Source organism: Chiloscyllium punctatum, chromosome 33, assembly GCF_047496795.1.
Source record: "Chiloscyllium punctatum isolate Juve2018m chromosome 33, sChiPun1.3, whole genome shotgun sequence".
Lineage (NCBI taxonomy): Eukaryota > Metazoa > Chordata > Chondrichthyes > Orectolobiformes > Hemiscylliidae > Chiloscyllium > Chiloscyllium punctatum.
The window spans coordinates 69,374,567-69,396,787 of NC_092771.1; the positions used below are offsets into that span (position 1 = coordinate 69,374,567).

The window sequence follows — 22,221 nt, forward strand, 5'->3', positions numbered from 1 at the left end:
AATCGAGCCGGTGTCGACTCTCTGAAAAGCATCTCACCAAGACCTAGTTCTCCTCCCTATTTCCGTATATTTCACCAGAAGAAGGGGCAACCCTCCCCATTATGATGTCAAATAAACCTGTGGGACTATAACCTGGCGTCCTGTGACTTCTGACCTTGTCCCCGATATTAAACTGCATTGCTATTGAAATATACATTTCAACAAAAGCTTGGTATAAACAATGACTGCAGATGCTGGAAACCAGATTCTGGATTAGTGGTGCTGGAAGAGCACAGCAGTTCAGGAAGCATCCGAGGAACAGTTAAATCGACGTTTCGGGCAAAAGCTCTTCATCAGGATTACAGCCAGAAAGCCTGAAGGGTGGAGAGATAAGTGAGAGGATGTTGGGGGTGGGGAGAAAGTAGCATAGAGTACCATCGATAAATGGGGGAGGGGATGAAGTTGATAGGTCGGGGGAGAGGGTGGAATGGATTGGTGGAATAGATGATAGGCAGGAGGACAACACAGGAGAAGTCATGGGGACAGTGCTGAGCTAGAAGTTTGGAACGATGGTGAGGTGGGGGAAGGGGAAATTAGGAAACTGTTGAAGTCCACATTGATAACCTGGGTTGAAGTGTTCCGAGGCGGAAGATGAGGCATTCTTATTCCAGGTTTCTGGTGGTGAGGGAGCGGCGGTGAAGGAGGCCCAGGACCTCCATGTCTTCGGCAGAGTGAGAGGGAGATGTGAAATGTTGCGCCACAGGGCTGTGTGGTTGATTGGTGCGGGTGTCCAAGAGATGTTCCTAAAGCGCTCTGCTTGGAGGCGCCCAGTCCCCAAATGTACAGGAGACTGCACCGGGAGCAAAGGATACAATAAATGATATTGGTGGATGTGCAGGTAACAAAAGCTGCACTGTCCCCGGAGTCCTTGATGTTTTGGAGAAATCTATTTATCTCAGCACTCAACACATTAATGATGGAATCAACACAGCCACTGGGGAACCGATGTTAAACAGTCAGACCATTCTGAGTTCCCACATATCTGCTACTGTTCGCTAAGCACTGATAGTATGCATTTGGTGCTCTGCCTAACATTCCTTATAATACTGTACTTAGAGCATGCACTTACTGTGTTCGTCTGTGGGGTGCTGTGATTGTATAGTGGTTAGTACTCTGCGTTGTGGCCGCAGCAACCTCGGTTCGAATCCGAGTCACAGCAGTGGTAGTTCTGCGTGTGTGCGTGCCAGTCTTTTGTGAAACACAAAGGAATCAATTGTTTTAAATTCATGATTTTCTCCAAGGTGATTTTTTTCCTCCAAGTTCTGCTCGCTCACATCTCTGTGTTTCATATGTCAGAAATCAAATCCACCTGTTCTCAGAGATTTCTTCCCTCCTACGATCACTAACCGATCTTTCCATCCCATACCCCCATTTCATTAATTTGGAGATGCCGGTGTTGGACTATGGAGTACAAAGTTAAAAATGACCCAACACCAGGTTATGGTCTTACAGGTTTAATTGAAGCACTAGCTTTTGGAGCGCTGCTCTTTCATCATGTGTTTGTGGAGTCATTTCCCATTTCACTAAGGCATCGCAGAATCTAATACAGATTCTCCCATTGATACCGATCAGTCTGTGTGGCTGGGGTCACTGTTGCTGGGTGAACGTGCCCCAACCCCACCATCGGGACCTGCGGACCATTTGATCCATTTGGTTACCACTGTTGTGAGATCAATACTCATGTAGTAGCTTTTACTGATATGGACCAGATATTATTGGGGGGGGGGGGGGGGGGGGGGGGGGGGGTGGGGAGTGGAGGTCAATCTCAGGAAAATGGCACAGAACAGTATCGGGGAAAATCGACTTAATTGGATAAGATCAGTTTCACTGCTTTTCTGCAATGGCCGAGCGCTATTACAACTGAACACAGAACTGTTAATTCAGACACCAGGGACCTGGGTTTCACTCCGACCATGCTAGCTGGTAGAATTGGGATTCAATAAATATCTGGAATTACGAATCTAATTACTCCTATATATCCATGTTCAATTGATGAAAAAAATAACAAAACTATCTGACGTCATTTAAGGAATGAAACTGCCATTCTTACCTGCTCGGGCATCCATGTGACTCCAGACTCACTACAATATGGTTGAGGCTCAATTACCCGCTGTGCAATTTGGTATAGCAATCAATACTGCCGAGCCAGCGACGCCCTCATACTGTAACAGAATAGAAAAAAAAGTTCATTTGGCCCTAGCTAGATTACTGTGTGCAGTTCTGCAATTCAGAGTACTGCATGGATGTGATCGCACTGGGAACGTTGCAGGAGAGATTCACTGGGATATTGTCTGGGCTGAAGAGTTTCAGTTGTGAGGAGAGATTGGACAGACTGGGGTTGTTTGTCGCCGAGCAGAGGAGATTGGAGAAGACATGACTGAGATGTACTAAATACTGAGGGATATGGATAGGATAGACTGAAAGAAACGTTTCTTATTGATGGAGCGATTGAACACTGGGGCCAAGAGATTTCGGGAAAAGGCAGAAATGTTTGAGTAGATTTGCGGAAAGAGTCATAGAGGCGGATATCATTCTAACCTTAAAAAAAAATTGGGATGTTGATTTGCGATGCTAAAACATGTAAGATCATGGATTAAACGATGGAAACCTTGATTCAGGTCGTTAAGCAGTTGTGTTTGACAAGTGCGGCCACAACAGGCTGAAGGGCCTCCTTCGACGTTGTTGTTCTCCACAGTATTGTGGTTAGAGTCCCCACCTGTCACAGGGCTCAATAATCCGCTGGGGGCATCGTAACGGTTTTGAACCTGTCGCTCTGTTCCCCAGTGAAGGTTATTCATGTCTGGCCTTCCATTCTCGATGGGACATGTCACAGCAGGGACAGTGCTGTCTGAATCAGTTGGGGAAGGACTGCAGCTCCTGGGGAGACAGAGTGTCAGTGAATGTGCAAACACGTAACTTCAGCAAACTGCACATTGTGTTTGTGTTGCAATCAAAACCATTATATAGAGTTGTTCCTGACTGATGTGTTTATTTAAAGCAGGAATCTGAGGAAGCAAACAGAATAAATCCATTCAGATCTGAGTGCAGAAACATTTCCAGCAGAACTACTGAGGTTGTATAGCGTAGAACCGCGTTTGGATGCATTGAATTCGGGTTGGTGGGCGCAGCTTGCTTTCACTAGGCGGACTTGCCAGTGTGTAAAGCCATTACACATGACACAGATAGTGTTCAATGTGATGTTACATTTGATCAGTGGTTCGCACTGCTCTGAAGTCTGTAGGTTAGGTGGATTGGCCATGTTAAATTGTGCTCATCTGTCCAGGGAGTGAACTCAGTAAGTTAAGTGAATTAGCCAGGGGTAACGCAGTGATAAGGTCAGCAGTCACAAGTTGCCAGGTTATTATTCCACCAGGTTTATTTGAAATCACAAGCCAGAGACCTGCGGGGATAGAGACGGGAGCTCGGTCTGGTTGAGATGCTGTTCATAGTCTCCCTACAGACCCGATTGACTCAACTGTACTTTCTGCATTGTAGGGAATCTGTGATTCTATCAGAGAGGACACTGCCAGCGTTTACTGTGCTGCTAAGACATTGGAGACGATGCTGACGGCATTTAGTGGGGATGGAGTTTTATTTATTTGTGGTTTGGAAAATTTGAAACTCAACCAAGGAAAACCGAATGGAAGTTTTCCGGAGTATTTGAGGTTTGGAGAGAGTAAATATGTGGCAAATTCACTTTTTCAAGTTCATAAATTTCTGAAAGTCAAGATTTCAAAACCATCGATGTAGGACAAAGAAATAATGGGAGCAGCATTTCTGTCACTCAGACAATCCGTTTCCAAAATATTTGGAAAGGCACATTGAGAGACGCACAAGCAGTGAGTTTCAACAGGAGAGAGACAGCCTGTGGCCAGGTAAAAGTGTAAAGGAGGGTGTAGGGGGTAGAAGGTGCGAGGAAACAATATCTAATTTGGACGACTTCAGATGCAAAGAAATATCGAAAACGTCTGCAGCTGAGTAAGATTCAGCAAACAACTCAGTGGTTTTTTTAAAAGATTTCTATTAATATTCCACATGAAGCATAATAAATGGAACTGAGCAGATTTGGTATATTGTCAAGGAAAGCTATTCCATAATGAATAGGAAGTGACCCGTCTCTTAGAGATCGATTTCCTGCTTTAATCCCATGCCTTAAAGATGAGAGGACGATCGTCATGATTTTGGGTTCATTTGATACCCATTGAAATCTGCCAAAGTAACTGAGCATCAAAACTGCCATCTTGTTTTGTAGTTCAACCTTCTGTTTTTCTCATCAGTATTTTCTTTCAGCTGAAATAAATTCGGAGCAAAATTGAATGCAACATTTAACGTGGACGATCTTGCTCTTGCCCTTCATTGCACCGGAGATTTGTGAGAAATCGGTACCTCATCAAATCGAAGTAAAGCAATTTGATTCTGTTGAAAGTTACATTGGGATAACGAAATGGAGTGTAAGCGTTTCTTTTCTTCTTTCATTCCATCTTGACATTCTATGAATTTACGGCGAATGAAAGGGGAACAAATAAGGAAAGATCGAGTGCAATAGTTTATCAAGTGGGATTGTGAATTTTAATGTCATACTCCACACAAAGTTCTGATCAGTATTTTAAACAGTCAATTGAATTGGAAGCGCAGAAAACTTTTCCAATGAAACGAACCTTTCATTCATTCACAACCTTTTGCTGTGTGAATCATACTGCGATCCATCATCCAGCATGATCACCAAGTTGGCAACAATATTAGATCCACCAATTTTCTTTAGCAATCACAACATCTGCACATACCCATCTGCGGTGTGCCCAGTGTCATTTGTTGTATCCAGGCCACAGCACATTTCCTGTTCATGAACTTATGAGCTTACTTCTTGATCTGTCTGATCAGATTGAGAAACCTTTTCTATCACTTCATCCCCTCCCCTCAGAATTCTAAAGGTATCAATTAAATAAGGCGTTAGACCAAATGATGTAGGATTGGAAGTCGGCCATTCAGCGCATCGAGTCTGCTCCACCATTCAACGAACTCATGGCTGATCTGATAATCCTCAACTCCATTCTCCAGCATTGCCTCGACAAAGCTCTATCATCTATCTGGTTAAATATCTGTGAGGCACAGTTTGAAAATACACAACAACTCAGTCTCAACAACAATTTCGGCAAGGAGTTCCACCGATTTACTGGCCCCTGAGCAAAGAAAATGCTCCTCAGTCGTGTGCAGCCCGGTGGCAAAGTGATTAGCGCTACTACCTTACAGCGCCAGAGACCCGCGTTCAATTCCCACCTCAGGCGACTAACTGTGTGGAGTTTGCGCATTCTCCCTGTGTCTGCGTGGGTTTGCTCCGGTTTCCTCCCACAGTCCACAAATGTGCGGTTTAGCTGAATTGGCCATGCTAAATTGGTGTGGACTTTTTGGGCCGACGGGCCTGTTTCCACACTCATCTAATTTCTGAACTAAACAGGCAATATCAAATTCTGCTTTCCTCCTACCAGACGGTGAACCACCAGCCCGTAACTACCCTGTCAATGAATGTTGAACGTTTATAAATGTGATTATAGAGCTCCCCTCCGTCTTCTTTGTTTCAAGGAGAATAATCCCAGCCTAACCAATCATTCTACGAAGCTCCATTTTCTCCAGTGTTGACAACATGTTCATTAATCTCTGCTGTCCCTGCAGAGTCCTTACGTATTATTACGGCAGGCGGAGACATTTATGTGAAGAAACGGTTGGAATTTCAAGCACAGACAGGAATTGGAACTTGAAATCAGACATCGACTGGAATCAGATTGGTCCACACAAGGACGAAATAGAGTAATGAATTCTCCGACAAATGAGAATCTAATCATATTTCATTGACATTCAATAACTTTACTGTAAACAAATTACCCCGTGTAATCGTCCACAGAGCTATTATTTCAGGGGGAAAAAAAACTTATAGAAACTGGCGACATAAACACTTTGACAACAACAACATGTTCTTGACACATTTTTTGATTATAAACTCAACTCATTGTTCTGTGAATCCTACATCGTTTGCAAGGCACAAATGAGACGTTAATATAACTCTATCCATTTGCCGAGATGGGTGTAACTTCAATAACACTTAAGGAACTGGACACCGTCCACCACAATGCAGTCACTTGAGTGTACCCTCTTCAACACCTGCAATATTCATTCCCTTCACCGCTAAGGCACAATTGCAGCAGAGTGCACCAACTATAAGATGCACTGGAGTAAGTCATTCAGGCATTTTTGACAACCTTCAAAGCTCAACAGCTGTACTGACTATAAGGACAAGGTTGGAAGATGCAACGAAACGCCACCATTTTCAACTTACCCTCCAAGGCCCATAGCACCCTGAGTTGGAAAGGAATCAGTGAGAAAATCATTGGTGAAACGGTCTTGATGGGCAAAGTTGCATACTTCAGCCTTCCATCTTTAATCTTCCAATTTTAAGAAAAATGTTGATTTATGCGGTGACCAGACTTGTGCTCAGTCCTTTAGCTGTTCCCTAAACTGGTGGTTGCTAAAGTTCAGCTATCATCCACAGCCTGTGCTCAACAGCTCAACAATAGAAAATATCTGCAAATCCTCTCAATCAACTGACTCCCGTCAAGATTAGAGTGGTGCTGGAGAAGCACAGCAGGTCCGGCAGCATCTGAGGAGGAGGAAAAATGGACAAAGGTTTCAGGCAAAGGTTTCAGGACTGAGACTGGGAGCACATGGGATGGAGAGATAAATGGGAAGGGTGTGGGGCTGGGGAGAAGGTAGCTGAGAGTGCTGTAAGTGGATGCAGGCGGGGGGTGAACATGATATGTCAGAGAAGAAGGTGGAGTGGATAGGTGGGAATGAAGATGCACAGGTGGGACAAGTCAGGCGGACGGTGTTGAGCTGGAAGGTGAGAACTGGGGTAAGGTAGGGGGAGGGGAAATGAGGCAACGGGTGAAGTCCAAATTGATGCCATGAGGTTGAAGGGTCCCGAGGCAGATGATGAGGCTTTCTTCCTCCAGGCATCGGGTTGTGAGGCAGTCGCGATACAGGAGGCCCAGGACCTGCATGTCCTCGTGAGAGTGGGAGGGGGAGTTGAAATGTTTAGCCAAGGGGCACTGGGGTTGATTCTTGCGGGTATCCTGGAGATATTCTCTGAAGTGTTGTGTGAGAACACATCTCCTCTCTCCCACTTAGAGGAGAACCCATCGGGCGGAACGTATACAAGAAATGGCATGTGTGGAAGTGCAGGAGAAACTTCGATGGACGTGGAAGCTTCCATGAGAGCCTTGGACAGAGGTGGGGAGGTAGATGTTGGTGCAGGTTTTTTAATTCCTGCAGTGACAGGGAAATTTATATTTCCCTCCCCACCCCTATCCACTTTTCACAAAGACTCTTTCCTCCACGACTACCTAGTCAATTCCACGCCCTCCAAAAACCCACCCTCCCCTCACGGCAACTTACCCTGCCACCACAGGAATTGCAAAACCTGCACCCACATCTTCCCTCTCACATCCTTCCAAGGCTCCAATGAGCCTTCCACATCCATCAAATGTCCGTGTGCACTTCCACACATGTCGTTTATTGCATCTGTTGCACGCGATGTGGTCTCCTCTACATTGGGGCCAACAGACACATTTTCGGAGAGCGCTTCAGAGAACATTTCCAGGGAACCCGCAACATTCAACTCCAACGTCCCATGACCAAAAACATCAATTACCACGTCCCCCGACTCTCCCAAGGACATGCAGTTCCTGGGTCTCCTCCACCGCCATTCCCTCACCACCAGACGCCAGATCTTCCACCTCGTGACCCTCAACCCCAGGGCATCAACGTGGTCTTCACCAGTTTCCTCATCTCTCCACGGTCACCTTATCCGAGTTCCAACTTTCTAACTTGCCACCATCCTACTGACCTGTCCCACTTGTCTATCTTCCTTTCCACCTATCCGCTCCACCCTCTTTCACCCCATCTCTATCCACCTCTTGCACTCTCAGCTAAATTCTTCCCAGACCCAGTCCTCCCGTTATCGCTCCACCCACGAGGCTCCCAACTTTTTTCCTGATGAAGGGCGTTTGCCGAAAAGTTATTTTTTTCTGCAACTCGGATGCTGCCTGACCTGCTGTGCTTCTTCAGCACCACTCTAATCTTGATTCTGATTTCCAGCACCTGCAGTACACACTTCCGTCCATCCGTTTCCCCCTCCATTGATCTTGAATAGGCCGTTGCTAAAGTTCCAGCATCGTTTCCCTGCTCTTATATTCCCAGCTGCGGTCAAGAACAGAAAGTATTTCCAACCCCTCTAGACCACTTGATCCCTTGTCCAGTCACCTCCAAATATTCGTGAATGTCTACTCCAATTTCTCTTTTATTATTTTAAACCACTCAGTATTCACACTTTTATCATTGATCCTCCCCAAATTCATTATCACCCACTTCACTGGATTGAATTCCTTTCAGCACATTTTCTTGCCATTTGTTTCCAATCTCCCTGCAGTCTATGGCTTTCTTCATCATGTTTAACGGCATGAATAATTGTTACCTGATTTGCAAACAGCTAAATGATGGCCACAACAAATAATTAAAAATCGTTGACCTGTATGAGAAAACAATAGAACTCATAGAAGCCATGGTTCATAAGCTTGCAAAGGGGAGCAGAATTGGAGACTGTAAAGAAGGTGATCTAAGATTCCAGAAGGATCTTAATCCATTGCGTCTTTGGGCTGAAAAATGTCACATGAAGTTCAATCTGGATAAATGGAAGGTATTGCATTTTTCTACATCAAATATTAGTAGGGCTTATACAATTAATGATCGGGCATTGCATCGTGTTGTGGAACACAGAGGCCAGGAATGCAAGTACATAATTCATTTTAATTTGCTTCATATATAGACAGAATGGTTAAAAACATGTCACCTTGCCTTCGTTGCTCAGTCCGTTGAGCGTAGGTACGTTATGTTGAAGTTGAACAGGACATTGGGTGATGCGTCTTCTGGAATACTGTGTCCAGTTCATGTCGCCCAGTAATAGCAAGGAAATTATTCAGCTGGAGTAGGTTTAGAACAGGTATACCAGCGTATGGCTAGTGGGGAAGGTTTGTGTTCTAACGAAAGGCTGGATAGGCTGAGACTAATTTCACTCGAGCACTGGAGTTTGAAAGGCAACCTGATAGAAATGTATAAATTATTGAGAGTTCAGCTAGAGTTAACTGTAACTGTTTTTTTTTTCTCCAAGGAGGGGGCACTTCAAGTCGAGAGGGCAAATGTTTGAAGTGAAAAGAGGGATTTAAAATAAAAAAGAGGCTGGTTTATGTTTGCAATTCACTTCCTGAGGCAGTGATGAATGAAAGTACATTTAGAATATTTACAGGATATTTTGATCGATAAATGAGTTGGAAAGAATCAGTGGGATTAATAAAAGCTATTCATTCATGACTAGTACATAATTCATTGCCCACAGGGAAGATCAGAATCAACTACGATATTATGGATCTGGAGTCACATACCAGCCAGACCAGATAGGTATGGCAGGTTCCTTCCATAACAAGCATTAGTGAATCAGATCTACAACAACTGATTCAACATCATCATTAGACTCTAGGGATTTATTTAAATAAAATTCCAGCATCTGCCATGCCAGGGTTTGAACCCATGTTCACAGAATTATATCTGGTCATTCATATTAACAATGCAGTAATAATATCACAAGGGCATTATTAACCATCAGCAGTTACAAGAGCCATCAGATGCGACTTGTTTAGTTTGTCATTATGTTCAGTATGAGCTGGTAGGAGTGAAATGCCTGTTTTCATGCTGTGTGAGTCTATGACTTTGACGCTATGAAACTGGCAGCTGGTTTGGATTAACAGCAGCGTTGACAGTTTAGTTGATCTCCTTCTGGGATATGTAACCTTGCTGGTAAATCTCGAGGTTCTTCTGCTCATTGAGCCCGTCCCACACATGGGGTTGTTGAATAGTCTGTCCCCAGTTTGACTGAGTAGATGAGTTTCCACTTTAGCAGGTAACTGAATCCCGCATTACGCTGGTTTCTCTGTGATATCGGTGTCCTTGTGTCTTCCCAGCATGAACGATTGGTTCAAATAAAATCCACGCAGACGCAAGTCCCGTTGTCCATGTTGTGAAGATGTTTTTATGCTTACTGATCTCCCCATAGGGTGTGGATGTCGCTGGTCAGGACAACATATGTTGTTCTTTCTGATTCGCTGCTGACTCGCTGCACGAGAGACATGGATTTGATCCCAGTCTCATGTGATTGTTAGCAGTTTGCACATTCTCTCTTTGATTGTGTGAGTTTCCTCCCACAGTCTGAAGGTGTGCGGGTTACTGGCATCAGCCATGGGAAATGAAGGGGAACGGAATAGATATGGAGTGTGGGTCTGCAAGGATGTGCGTCGGAGGGATGGTGTCGACTGGAAGGGCCGAATGGCCTGCTTTCCCACACGGTCGTCATTCTCGGATTAAGGGTCAGCTATGTTGTTCAGGTCCTGGAGTCACAAGTAGGCAGGATTGGGTAAAGATGGTAGCATCCCCTGCAGAAGGGACATGCATGAATGGGATTGCAGGAAATTAAAGGCATGTTCTCTGTTCCTGAGGTCAGGCTTCCATTCCAGGTTTTATTCATCGAGCTTTAACATTACCAGTTCGGTGTGTGAGTCCCCAAGGATGACTCTTTTATTATATAACCACAACACCACCTTCTCCAGGTTGCAGTATGTATTGGGAACAAGAAGCTGATTCTGAGTTGATACGAACAAAAGCAGATGCCAATATCAAAAACACTGACCCAAACAGGAAAATTAAATTTCGAACCTTGCCACCTCAAAGTTAAAGTCTCCACACGCTTTAGATGCGCCAATCGGCTGTCTCAGCAACATGTACTGTTTATGGTCATAATATTATAAATGGGGCAAGTATTCCCTTCCGCCCCGCTTTTGACCAGGAGATGTCCCAACCTCGGAAATACACGCGCCTCTCACCCGTCATTCCATCCCAGTTTACAATTGGATCTCCGTGAATGATTCAAAGTGAAAGTGTATGTTTGATTGTGCAATGCTCAGTCAAATGGGACGAGGGACGGAAACGAGAGTTAGGGAGAGTGCGAGGGAGAGACATCTTCGAGAACTTTTGGGATTAAATCCTGATACATGAAACGCAGAAACATCAGAGAACAAAATTCGATGGAAAACAGATCATCACCTCAGAAAATATTATCATGAAAAAATTATTAATTTCTGACCGTGTTTCACCAAAAGTAAAACTTTGAATGAACTGATCGCCATGATGTCGATTCGAGCCGAGGTCGCTGCAATCACAACGCAGAATATGAACTACAGTTTCTCTGATTTCGGGTCTGGAACTGGGATAATGTGTGATTGTCTGTAGCAGTTGGTACTGCCTTGTGTGGGCACAGCGATGAAGTAGCCGATGTTCAACTATAATACTTTTGAAGCATACGTTTCAACAATATTCTGCACTCTCCCGAGAGTTTGGAGAGTTTCATTAATCCCATTCTCCAGTACTCTCATTCATGGAACCTCCACAGTCTCTGGGGATGCCAAAGTTAAAGATTCGGTTCATTCTGCGTTCCCACAAGCCTGTCGCCAAGTCCTGATATTGTACATTCTTCCTGACATTCCCTCTGCGACCATACTGGCTGTAGTTTACAAGTGTGGCCAGTGGAATGCTGTAACAGTTTAGTAGTTCATATTCTGCGTTGTGATTGCAGCGACCTCGGCTCGAATTGACATCTTGGCGGTCAGAATAAAGTGTTCTTGGCTAATTGTTATATTCTTGGAAGTGAAGATGTGCAGAGCGATCTCGGTGCCCATGTATCTCAAATTCGGAAAGTTACCACCCACGCTGACAGGTTTGTTTGCAAGGAGTACGGTGTGTTAGTTTTTCTTGGGAGAGTGATTCAGTTTCAGAGTGTAATTATCACTTTGCAGCTCCAGAAGTTATCTGGTGTGGCCGCACTCGTAGACCTGCGTGCATTTCTGGTCACCACATTATACGATGGATGTGAAAGCATTGGAAAGGGTGCAGAGGACATTTTCTAGGATGTTGCCTTCTATGGAGAGATGGTCTTACGAGGAAAGGTTGAGGGACTTGAGGCGGTTTTTGATAGCAACAAGAAGTTTGAGGTGTGTATTTAGAGAGACATAGAAGATGATCAGAGGTTGCCATAAGGTGGACAGTGAAGGCATTTTTCTTCAAATGGTAATTTTGGCACAAGGGCACATCGATGTAAATTGAGGGTGATAGATACTGAGGTAGGTTCCTTTATCAGTGAGTAGTAAGGGTGCTGAACGCCTTGCCTTCAACATTCGACGACTCAACAACTATCAGGGCAATGAAATGGTCATTGTATAAACTTCCGGATTATGATGGTAAAATACTAGTCAGATTGGTATCACAGGTCGATGCAACGTTAGGGCGAAAATGAACTTTATTGCGGTGTAATATTTGGTGTTTGAACTGTTCTTCAGCTTGAAGTTGCAAACATCTCTGGTCACTATCAGTAAAACCAATACCTGGCGTGAACCGAATGTGCAACTTTGGCACCTTACGCACTTCCAGTCTGTCGTGCCATGACATCAAACTGACGAATTGCACCACTGGAGCTGCCGTGTACTGATGACCAATGGCTACTGATCTTACCACTGGACCCCTCAAACCAATTACTCCTTTTTTGCTGAAGATCAGAAATGAAACACAGCGCAGAGGAAGTTATACTGATGATGGATCATCGATTATTGAGCATCAGGTTCAGGAAAATGAATAGTAAAATGTGGTGAAAATAGGCATAATTGAATTCTGTGTTCGTTTACCGTGGCTTCCTGCGTTGATCACAGGCAATGTTATGTCGCTACTGTGCTGGGATTTTCCTTCTATCGGTATCAATTCGTCAGAGAATTCGATTTACTGGTACTTCACCAGCATCCTTTGGAATGTTCATACGGCACAATGACCCACACTGTACACAACGTCAACAATCTTCTGTATTACTACATCCAAGGGCACGTGGCATGGTTTTTTTTATAAATAGTGAAAAATTAATCATGTTATGCAAGGGCAAATTGAATTTTAGTTTAATTAGTAAAGTCGCAAGAATCCAGAGTAAGTTTCAAAATGTCAGAAATTCATGTTCATTACCTTTGCCAGAATTCTAGCCCAGCAAGAGGGAAATCTGTCCTTCAATCCCCGGCATCCATGTAATCGCTTGCTCCATGTGTCCACTTGGAAACCTATATGAAGGGATGTTCAGCCTGACAGAGAACTTGTGAGAATCCTCCACTGTCTGACCTAAAGCTGAAACAGGAGCTATCTATTCCAGCTTGGAGGGTAGTGAAGTGGAGGTGAGACAGAAAATAATAATTGGTGTAGATTCACATTGTTCTCATTGTGATTGTTTAAAAACCTGGGCCAGAAAAGACTCAAGCAGAAAGGAGCAGAAGTAGGCCATTCTTAACACCGCTGCTGCCCCGCCACGCCATTCTGTACCATCATAGCTCACACAGCACTTTTATGTCTTTTTCCAGCGTATCCATATCACCGTGTTGCCAAGTGGCTGACACATATTTATCGATCTCTACAATAAATAGACATCGAAGTTATTCATCGCTGTGAGGAAAATGTTGCATTTCGAGACAGTTGGGTTTCTGCATGAATGTTACAGGTTTTGCAGATGAGCAGCCGAATCTGGTCTGAACACCTTTCAAACCATAAACTAAAACTCCACTCTGATGACAGTTCCATCCACAACTTTTGAAAGGCAGTCTTAAGAAAGGCGTTGAAATTCAACGCGCTTTCCATTGCACCAGAGAGTAGCGACCTCACCCAGTTTTCACCACAGAAGTTTGCCTTAGAACGATTTCGTTCGGGATACCCATCTCACGTCTGTCTGACCTCGTCACACTTTCCAGTATCTGGTCCTTATCCACGTGTGCTCTGGATCTTTAAGTGTTCGGCTACATACTGCTGAAATGTCCTCATAACACTTAGCATTACCACACGTTCAAATAAGAAATTCCAGATGAACAACACTCTCTGGGTGAAAGCGTTCTTCCTAAATCTCCTCAAAACCTCATTTCTCCTGCTTTTCATCTATGTCACTGGTTATTATTTCTTCCGGAAAAGCCTTATTCCTGTCATACATATCTATCCTCTTCATAATATGTGAATGTTAATCAGTTTCTCACTCAGCCTTCTCTGTGCTTAGTTACACAGCCCCGGCTTAGCTCATCCACCTTCACAATGGGAATGGACCAGACCTTGGCATTATTTTCATCTCCCGTGAACTTCTCCTCCTGCAATCAGACGGTTCCTGCAGTCTTGCGATTACAACGGAAAAAGAAATGCTCTTTGATGAAACGCCAAAATGTCTGAAAAAAATCAGCAACTCTTGTCCATCTATGATGAGAAAGGACAGTGAACGCTTCGAGTCCAATGATTCGTGTTCGGAACTGATGGGATATATGGGTGGGTGAAAAATGTGGAAGAGGGCGGACAGCATCCAAAATGATTGAACTCGATGTTGGGTCCTAAAATCTGCATGGTCTTTCAGTAGAAAATGAGTTGCCCGATCTTCCAGCTTGCGCTCTGCCTTGAAGAAGAACTGCAGCAGACCAGAGACTGGTATGATGGCTTGGGTACACAATGCAATCTTAAAGTGGCATGACACTGGAAGACTGGGGTAATTTTTGTTGATTCTGGACAGAACTTAAGTGATCTCAGCTTTGTCACCGACTCTGTTTTCATCTCTCCATTGTAGAGAGATCACATTCTCAGCAGGAACTACAGTTTTCTGGATTGAATGAAGTGCAGACAAATCACTGGAAGATGTGTCTGGAAGTTTCCACAGTGAGGAGAGACATAGGAAACCAGCAGGAAATATATCTTACAAAATAGAACGTTACAGTGGAGTACAGGCACTTCGGCCCTCGATGTTGCACCGACCTGTGAAAATAATGTGATGTCAATTGCAATGGAAAATTAACATTTCTTTTTAAACCAATAAAAGCACAGGGAAACAAAAAAAGTAAGGGCCTGACATTGCAGAGGGCAAGTGTTGCAGACAGAAAGAAAATCTATGTATATTTAAACCGAACTAATAGCAGACTTACAAGGCCAGCAAACTACCATATCAACAGCCAAGGAATTAGAAAAAAACAACTCCATATCTGGAAAGGAACTCGAATGTTTCAGGCCACTGACCTTGAAGTGTTGATGCGAAGAAGCGAATTGAACTTTAAAGGGAATATGTAAAAGCTATCAGGCGCCCATTACATGAGGCGTCTTGCCAATGTATTACCTGGGACACGGGAAACCTGAATTTGATGGAACTCCACGGGCTACATGATGAACACTTTCTGGCCCAAGAGAAGGAAAAATGCAAATGGTCGCCCAGCCGTTGGAAGGAGGTGCTGCGTGAAAAGAAGGGCTGGCAGAAGTAAATATGGCGGGTGCTTTGTTTGCAGAGCAATGGACCACTGAGTAAGGCAGTGCACGCCCAGACAGCCTCAATCGGGTCTGGAGGCTGGGCAGCTGGGCAGCAATGGAGGAAGGCTGAGGTGGAGGTGGGCAGCCCCAAAGTTACAGGTAAGCCTCTTTGCTTTATGCTTGGCAACGAATACTCGCTTATGCTCATTTCTGCTACTAACCTTATGGGCACTGAAACATGTCCCACCTCTATACTGAGCACTGAGTTTGCGAAGCGTGAACTATATTTTCAGTACAACGATGATGCATATAAGTCAATGCTTACATCTATGTTATATGTGGAAGGTGCACCTCTTATTTTTTTGGAAGATACAAGGGCAACATATTCAGTTCATAAATCAAGGCAGTTCAGAGAGTCGACGCAAATAAAGATGAACAGAAGCTTCCTGAACTTAATGGCTGCATCAGGAGTCGTGACACGAGAGAGATTTACCGCACCCCTATTGTGCGAAACCAGTAATGGGGAAACATTCCAATTCACATTTCTGTTATCGGAATTCTGTACTTTAAATCTGATGTCTCGGGATCTCATAGTGAGACTGGGGTCCGATTTGCGCAGTATCCCGACGGGCTTGCAGGTAATACAAAAAGAAGATTTAACAGTGCAGGCTGGAAAATACGAATCGCGACCCCTGATGCATGTCAGAGAGCGATAGGTTCCGTGAGCGATTCACTCACCCAGGAAGCAAGTAGCCATATTAATCCCATTAACACCGATTTTCTTGCTGGAGATATGCTTCACTGCACAGCACACATACACCGCGATGGTCCTGACAAATCATAAGAGAAGGATTGGTTCAGGAGATTGGTTAAACCAGAGCAGTTGTTATTGTGTGAATTGTATTGAAATGATCACAGATGTGCTGTCACTTTAAACTTTTTTTAAGTATCTGTGACGGTAAATAGACCCTGTTTTTTTTAATGTGGAAGGCTCTTTTCCGCACGGATCAATGGAGAAGGCATCCAGTGACAGGTGTCAGAATTTGGGACCATGGGTATGACAGGCACAAAAAACGAAAGATTGTATCTTCAGGGTCGGTGTGGGTATCTGCTTCAATGCAGTTATAAGGACGTATAGGAAGAAACTTAATTGGCTAACTCAGGCAGACAGGGCAGTCCAGGTAATCACCGGCAGGAGTGTCATCTGGCGTTTACCTATGATAGATGTCTCGGACCCAAGATTAAGAAGGGTCCCAACTGATTTCAGGGATAAAGGCAGACACGATGTGGGGCTCAAACGAATCCTTAAGAATAACCCCGAAGTCTGAGTATCGTCCTTGCAAAGCAAAAGAGCCTTTAAAACCCGAGGTTGAACAAGGAATTGCTCCAGTCTTTGAATCTCTCTTATAGGCTGGAGTGATAATCCCCCGTGAATAATCACTGGAGAGAACACCCATTTTTTTTCGTTCAAAAAGGCAAACATTCCAGGTGAATCGGGGGAACGGAGGTTTGTTCATGACCTGCAGGTTATCAAGAACGCTGTTGTTCTGCACACCCCAAATGTTCCCAACCCCTATATTATATTGGCTCAAATTCCACCGGACGTAAATGACTCTCTATTGTGGACTTAGCAAATGCCTTGTTTTATGTACCGTTACACGCCGACAGTCAATTCTGGTTCACATTTCCATTCAAAGGCAAATGGTATACTTTCACGTGACATTTTCAAGATTACTGTGAGTCCCCACCATAATTAACGAGGCTCTACACAGGAGTATGGAGACTCTTGTTTTAACCAGGGCTGGGGGGGGGGTGGTTTTGAGGGGGGGCGGTGTCAGCGCTTCTGCAGTATGTAAACGAATGCTTAATCGCAGCATCAACAGAGAAACAATGTGATAAAGGTAGGCTTGCGATGCTCTGCCATCTAGTCTCGCAAAACTACAATTTATGGAACAACAGTTGAAGTTCTTAGGTCACTTAATATCTGAACAAGGAAAGGCCATTGGTCAAGACAGAGTTCAAGCAAACCAGCAAAATTCAAAGCCTCACATGAAGAAACAATTGTTATCCTTTTTGGTCATGTGATCCTACTTAGAATGTTTAACCTGCATTATGCAAACCTTTCGGCGCCTAAAAGTGACATAGTTCATTGTACAGGTTTGCAGAGCTGCAGTCCGTTGCAGTGACCCCTGAGGCCTAGAGTGCCTTTGTTGAATTGAAATGGCACTCCAAACTACACCGACACCGATATTCCAAATCCAAACAAGCCTTTTGTACAAACAGTGGATGACAAGCGTGCCTGCATGACATTTGTGCTGATGCAGAATTATGTGTGGAAAATTGAGGCCAGTAGCTTATTTTTCACCTCAGCTTAGATCCTGTAACGGCAGGATTGCATAAATGCCTCTATGTCGTGCCTGCATTTGAAAAGGCTGTTGTAGCTCCCAGGGACATAGTCGGCTTTGTTGAATTAAACCGACTGGTCCCACATGCAGTATCCTTACTGCTTTTTGAGCAAAACACAGCACACATGTCGGCTGCACGTTGGTTCACATACAATGCTGTGCTATTGGAGAAGCCTAACATGACAATAAAGCGATGTAACGTCCTTAATGCTGCTTGTCTTGTCCCCACAGAAGGAGACGGAGACCCACATGATTGTGTCGCCTATAATTAATGACATTTGAAGCCCGAGACCAGACGTGTCGGATTCACCAATTTAGAATCTGGATCCGGGGTTTTATTGTGGATAGGTCAGCATTCAGAAGCAAAGAGATAGGCCAGTGTCTGGTATGTTGTAGCAATTCCCCACGAGGTAGTCAAAGCAGGATCATTTCCTTCTCATTTGTCAGCGCAAGCAGCAGAGCTGATTGCCTTGATTGAGGCATGTAAATTGGCTGATGGAAGAACAGTGAATATTGACATCGACAGCGGATATGCATTCGGGGTTGTACATAATTTTGGATCACTGTGGAAAAACAAGTGCTTCTTGACCTCCACTGGAAAGCCAATCAGATAATATGGCCTGATCTCTGACCTCCTGAAAGCAGTCCGATTGCCTAAATCAATCACTGTATGTACATGTGAAGCCCACAGGAAAAATTATGATTCAATTTCTCTAGGCAATGAAAATGTAGACTGAGCGGCAGGGACGGCAGCCAATCAGCTGCCAAGTGATGAGTTTGGCATGTGTATGTCAAATATTTGTAATCCAAATCAGACTTATGGGAATTACAGTCTCAGGCCACATCGAAGGAGAAGCGTGAATGGACAAGGGCAGAATGAGGGAATGGGTGTGGTGTGGCCCCAGTGGGAAACCCTGTCTACCACGATCTTTATTCCCTTTCTATGCCAAAGTAACACACGGTAAGGACCATGTGTCAAAAGTGGGGATGTACGACAATATTTCAGCACGCTGGTACAGAAAGGGATTTACTCATTACTCATAAAAATAATGTAAATAATGTGTTATTTGTGCCACTAATAATGTGGGGAGGGGAATACAAATTAATCAGGCCGAACACTCCCAATCCCAAAGATCCTTTGAACATTTAAGATGGATTTTATTGAACCAACACCCAGCGAAGGGAAAAGGCATTGTCTGGTAATAGTTGATGTTTTCCCAAGGGGTGGAATTGCTCCCACGTCTAAACAGGATGCCAGTGCAGTAGCCAAGGCTTTGCAAACTGAAATAATTACGAGATGGGGCATCCCTGAAAGGCTAAGCAGCGACAATGGAAAGCCATTTATAAATATTGCCCTACAGCAGATCAGTGATTACTTGGGAATAAAGGTGAGGCAACATTGTGCCTAGCACCCAGCGAGTGGTGGGGCGGTGGAAAGAGAGAAAACTATCCTTAAAAATAAATTGGCAAAATGTTGTGAGGAACTAGAGGTGAAATGGACAAAGGCATTTCCAATTGTGCTAATGTATATGATGGAGAGGAAGAGTAAATATTAGGACGTTTGAGATTTTGTTTGGAAGGTGGCCCAATACGGGAATTGGCCAAGACCGATTGTAAAACAGATAACAGACCACTGTGAGGACGAGATATTATGTGACGGTATAAAACTCTCCACACTTCTGTCTCAAATACAGAATCAAAAGAAGGGCAGCACTACCCCAATCAGCAGAAGGGAAGATGCACAATCTAGAACCTGAAGCCTGGATAGTGGTGAAAGACTTCAGGAGCAAAAGCATGAAGGCGAAGAGCTGGCTGGGACCGTTCCAAGGGCTCCCTACAACACAGACAGCTGTTAAGATCGCCGAAAGAGCCACGTTGATACACGCCAGCCGTTGCAAACGTGTAGCTGAACTTGAGGAGACATCGGACAACACCGGATCCAAAAAAGTGTAAGTAATGATTAGAAGACTCATAGAAATATGGGGCTGCATGGCAGGACGAGTCGTGAAGGCAGGGGTGTCTGCGATACAACAGCAGACGGTAATCTTAACTAAGGATGTTAAGTTGACCTTTACATGCCACCCTTGCCCGTTTGGTAACCAGGACGACTATAAATAAGGCAATAAATATTTACGCAGAGATCCTTGTGTACCCAGTTACTGGCACTGAGTAGTATCCATCACGGCTACAGGTACACCTGACACGGGATATCGGTTTCCTGTTACCAAAGAAGGAGGTGCCACGGCAAGGGTAATTATAACCAAGATTCAGAAGAGCGATGAGGAAACCTGGTGGTGTGGAATTGATAGACCCTTCTCCGGTATCTATAGACAGTTGAATATAGTGGTACAGCCTCGCACCCACCCCACCCGAGATGCAGTGCAGAAGGTCCTCCAAGAAATAGTAGCTCCTAGAATCGAAAAGATGAATGTCCAATGACCCGCACTGCAGATGGGTGGAAAGGCCTTTTCCAAGCTGACAAAAACGGAAGAAAGAAATAAACTGAATGTGCAGCTAAAACGATCACAAATGGAAAAAAGTAAATGTGGATTCATTGAGAAAACTTACAGCGCCATATTACACTTTCCGTGGAAGTCTCCTGGTAAGGACTCAGTGGTCTCACTGCTGTAGCAATGGGGGATTTCCTCTGACCGTTTATGTTGTTGACAACCTTCCCAAAGCAGGGAATTTGTATGGAACTGGCAATTAATCCAGTATTGCCACAAACAGGATTCAGACTAGCATAAAACAAAGAAGTGTGAATCCTGGAAATCTGAATCAACAACAGGAATTGACAGAGAAACTCTGCAGGCCTGACAGCATCGGTGGAGACAAAGAGATTTATTTTTTCATATCATAGATTCAGGTTACTTATGCTTTTTATTGTTTTATTGCCTGGGTAATTGTCAATTTCACTTCGCGAAACAGCATACTTACCAGAATCTCTCATTAGCTGACAGACGTCATCTGTAAAAATGCAAAATTCCTTTATCGGCTGTAATGCTGTTGCTGTTGCCCTGAGTTGGTGAAAGGCTGGCATTCATTACCTTTTGCTTCTCCTTTATGTCGATGAGCAGCCATTGTGAATGGAGAATTTCTGTTTGTGTCCCTTTGTCTCCCTGTACCATCTCACTCTCTTCTACATTCTCCCACTCTCTGTCTGTCAATATCCCTCATTTTCCATTTCTACTCTTGGAAAAGTGTTAAAATCGGTGGCTGTTCCGTGGCTTTCTCGGGCCCCCCGGCCAGAGTGTGTAGAACTGGGCTCACAGTCTCCAAGTAATGTCTGTGTTACTTCGGTCTGAGATCAGGTGACATTTGTTCACTCAAAACGTTATGAGCTTTTACAATTCTAAATAGTATTCATAATAGACCAGAAAAAAAGCAGTTCGACTCAAATTATAGGATTTCTATGATGCCATTGCCGTTTGCCAAAAATCAATGAATGGTGACAGCAGACAATGAGAGCCACTATCTCATTGGATGCGTTATTACTACAACATTGTTCTGCAAGTCTGCAGTGTCTCCTGCATCTCTTCATTATTCCCAAAAAACTTGAAAAGACGGACGGAGAATAATAGTAGAAGAGATAGACAAATCCTTGTCGAACAGAGTGAAAAGAACTCTGCGTTGAATTAGCAGGATAGAACATAAACTAATGGGTCCACATCAGGAGGTAGGGCTAGGTAGCACGAAATAATAACGGTCTGAGCTCTAACACAAAAAGCATGCTGAGCCGTCACTTTCGGGATGTTGGATAAACAATACGGCTTTTACAAGAAGTTTAAATAATGACCTTTCAATGTACAGAACATTTGACAGCATTTGACACCATTAACGTCTGGTTATTACCATATGATTTAACTGACGAAGCCACACACACGGTTCTTCAAATCAATAAGGGCATTTAATGAAGTATTTGGTCACAGTTAATCGGACCACCTTGCTGTAAGAAAGCTGCTCGATGAGAATTTATATCAACGTTCGCTTGTGCAGGAAAGAAGTTCACAGCTGGTGACTGTCCACTGAAAATGTACAGGAAGAGGCAAACTCTTCTTGCTTTGATTTCAAACGGATGCCTTCACCTCTTTAACCTGACCGGATAAACAGTATGCGTTCATCCTCTCGGGCCCGATTTACCGCCTGAATATGCACAGAGGGAAACTCATACCAAGAGACCAGGGTAATTGTGGTGAATTTGCCAGGAGTGGTGTGTGAGTTGTTGTTAACAGTGGGCAGTAAGGGCTAAACCATGAGCACTGACATTGATCCTTGTACCAACAGCTTCTCACTCACTTTCTGCCTCATTCATCTCAGTCATCATTGACTTTCAGTT

General features: G+C 44.1%; 1 non-coding gene across 1 annotated transcript; it reads left to right on the forward strand.

The window, feature by feature from the left end:
- The first annotated feature begins 1,126 nt into the window (after window positions 1–1,126).
- Window positions 1,127–1,198, forward strand: trnah-gug (transfer RNA histidin (anticodon GUG)). Its single transcript has one exon. It is a non-coding gene; the product is annotated as a tRNA-His (tRNA).
- Window positions 1,199–22,221: the final 21,023 nt, after the last annotated feature.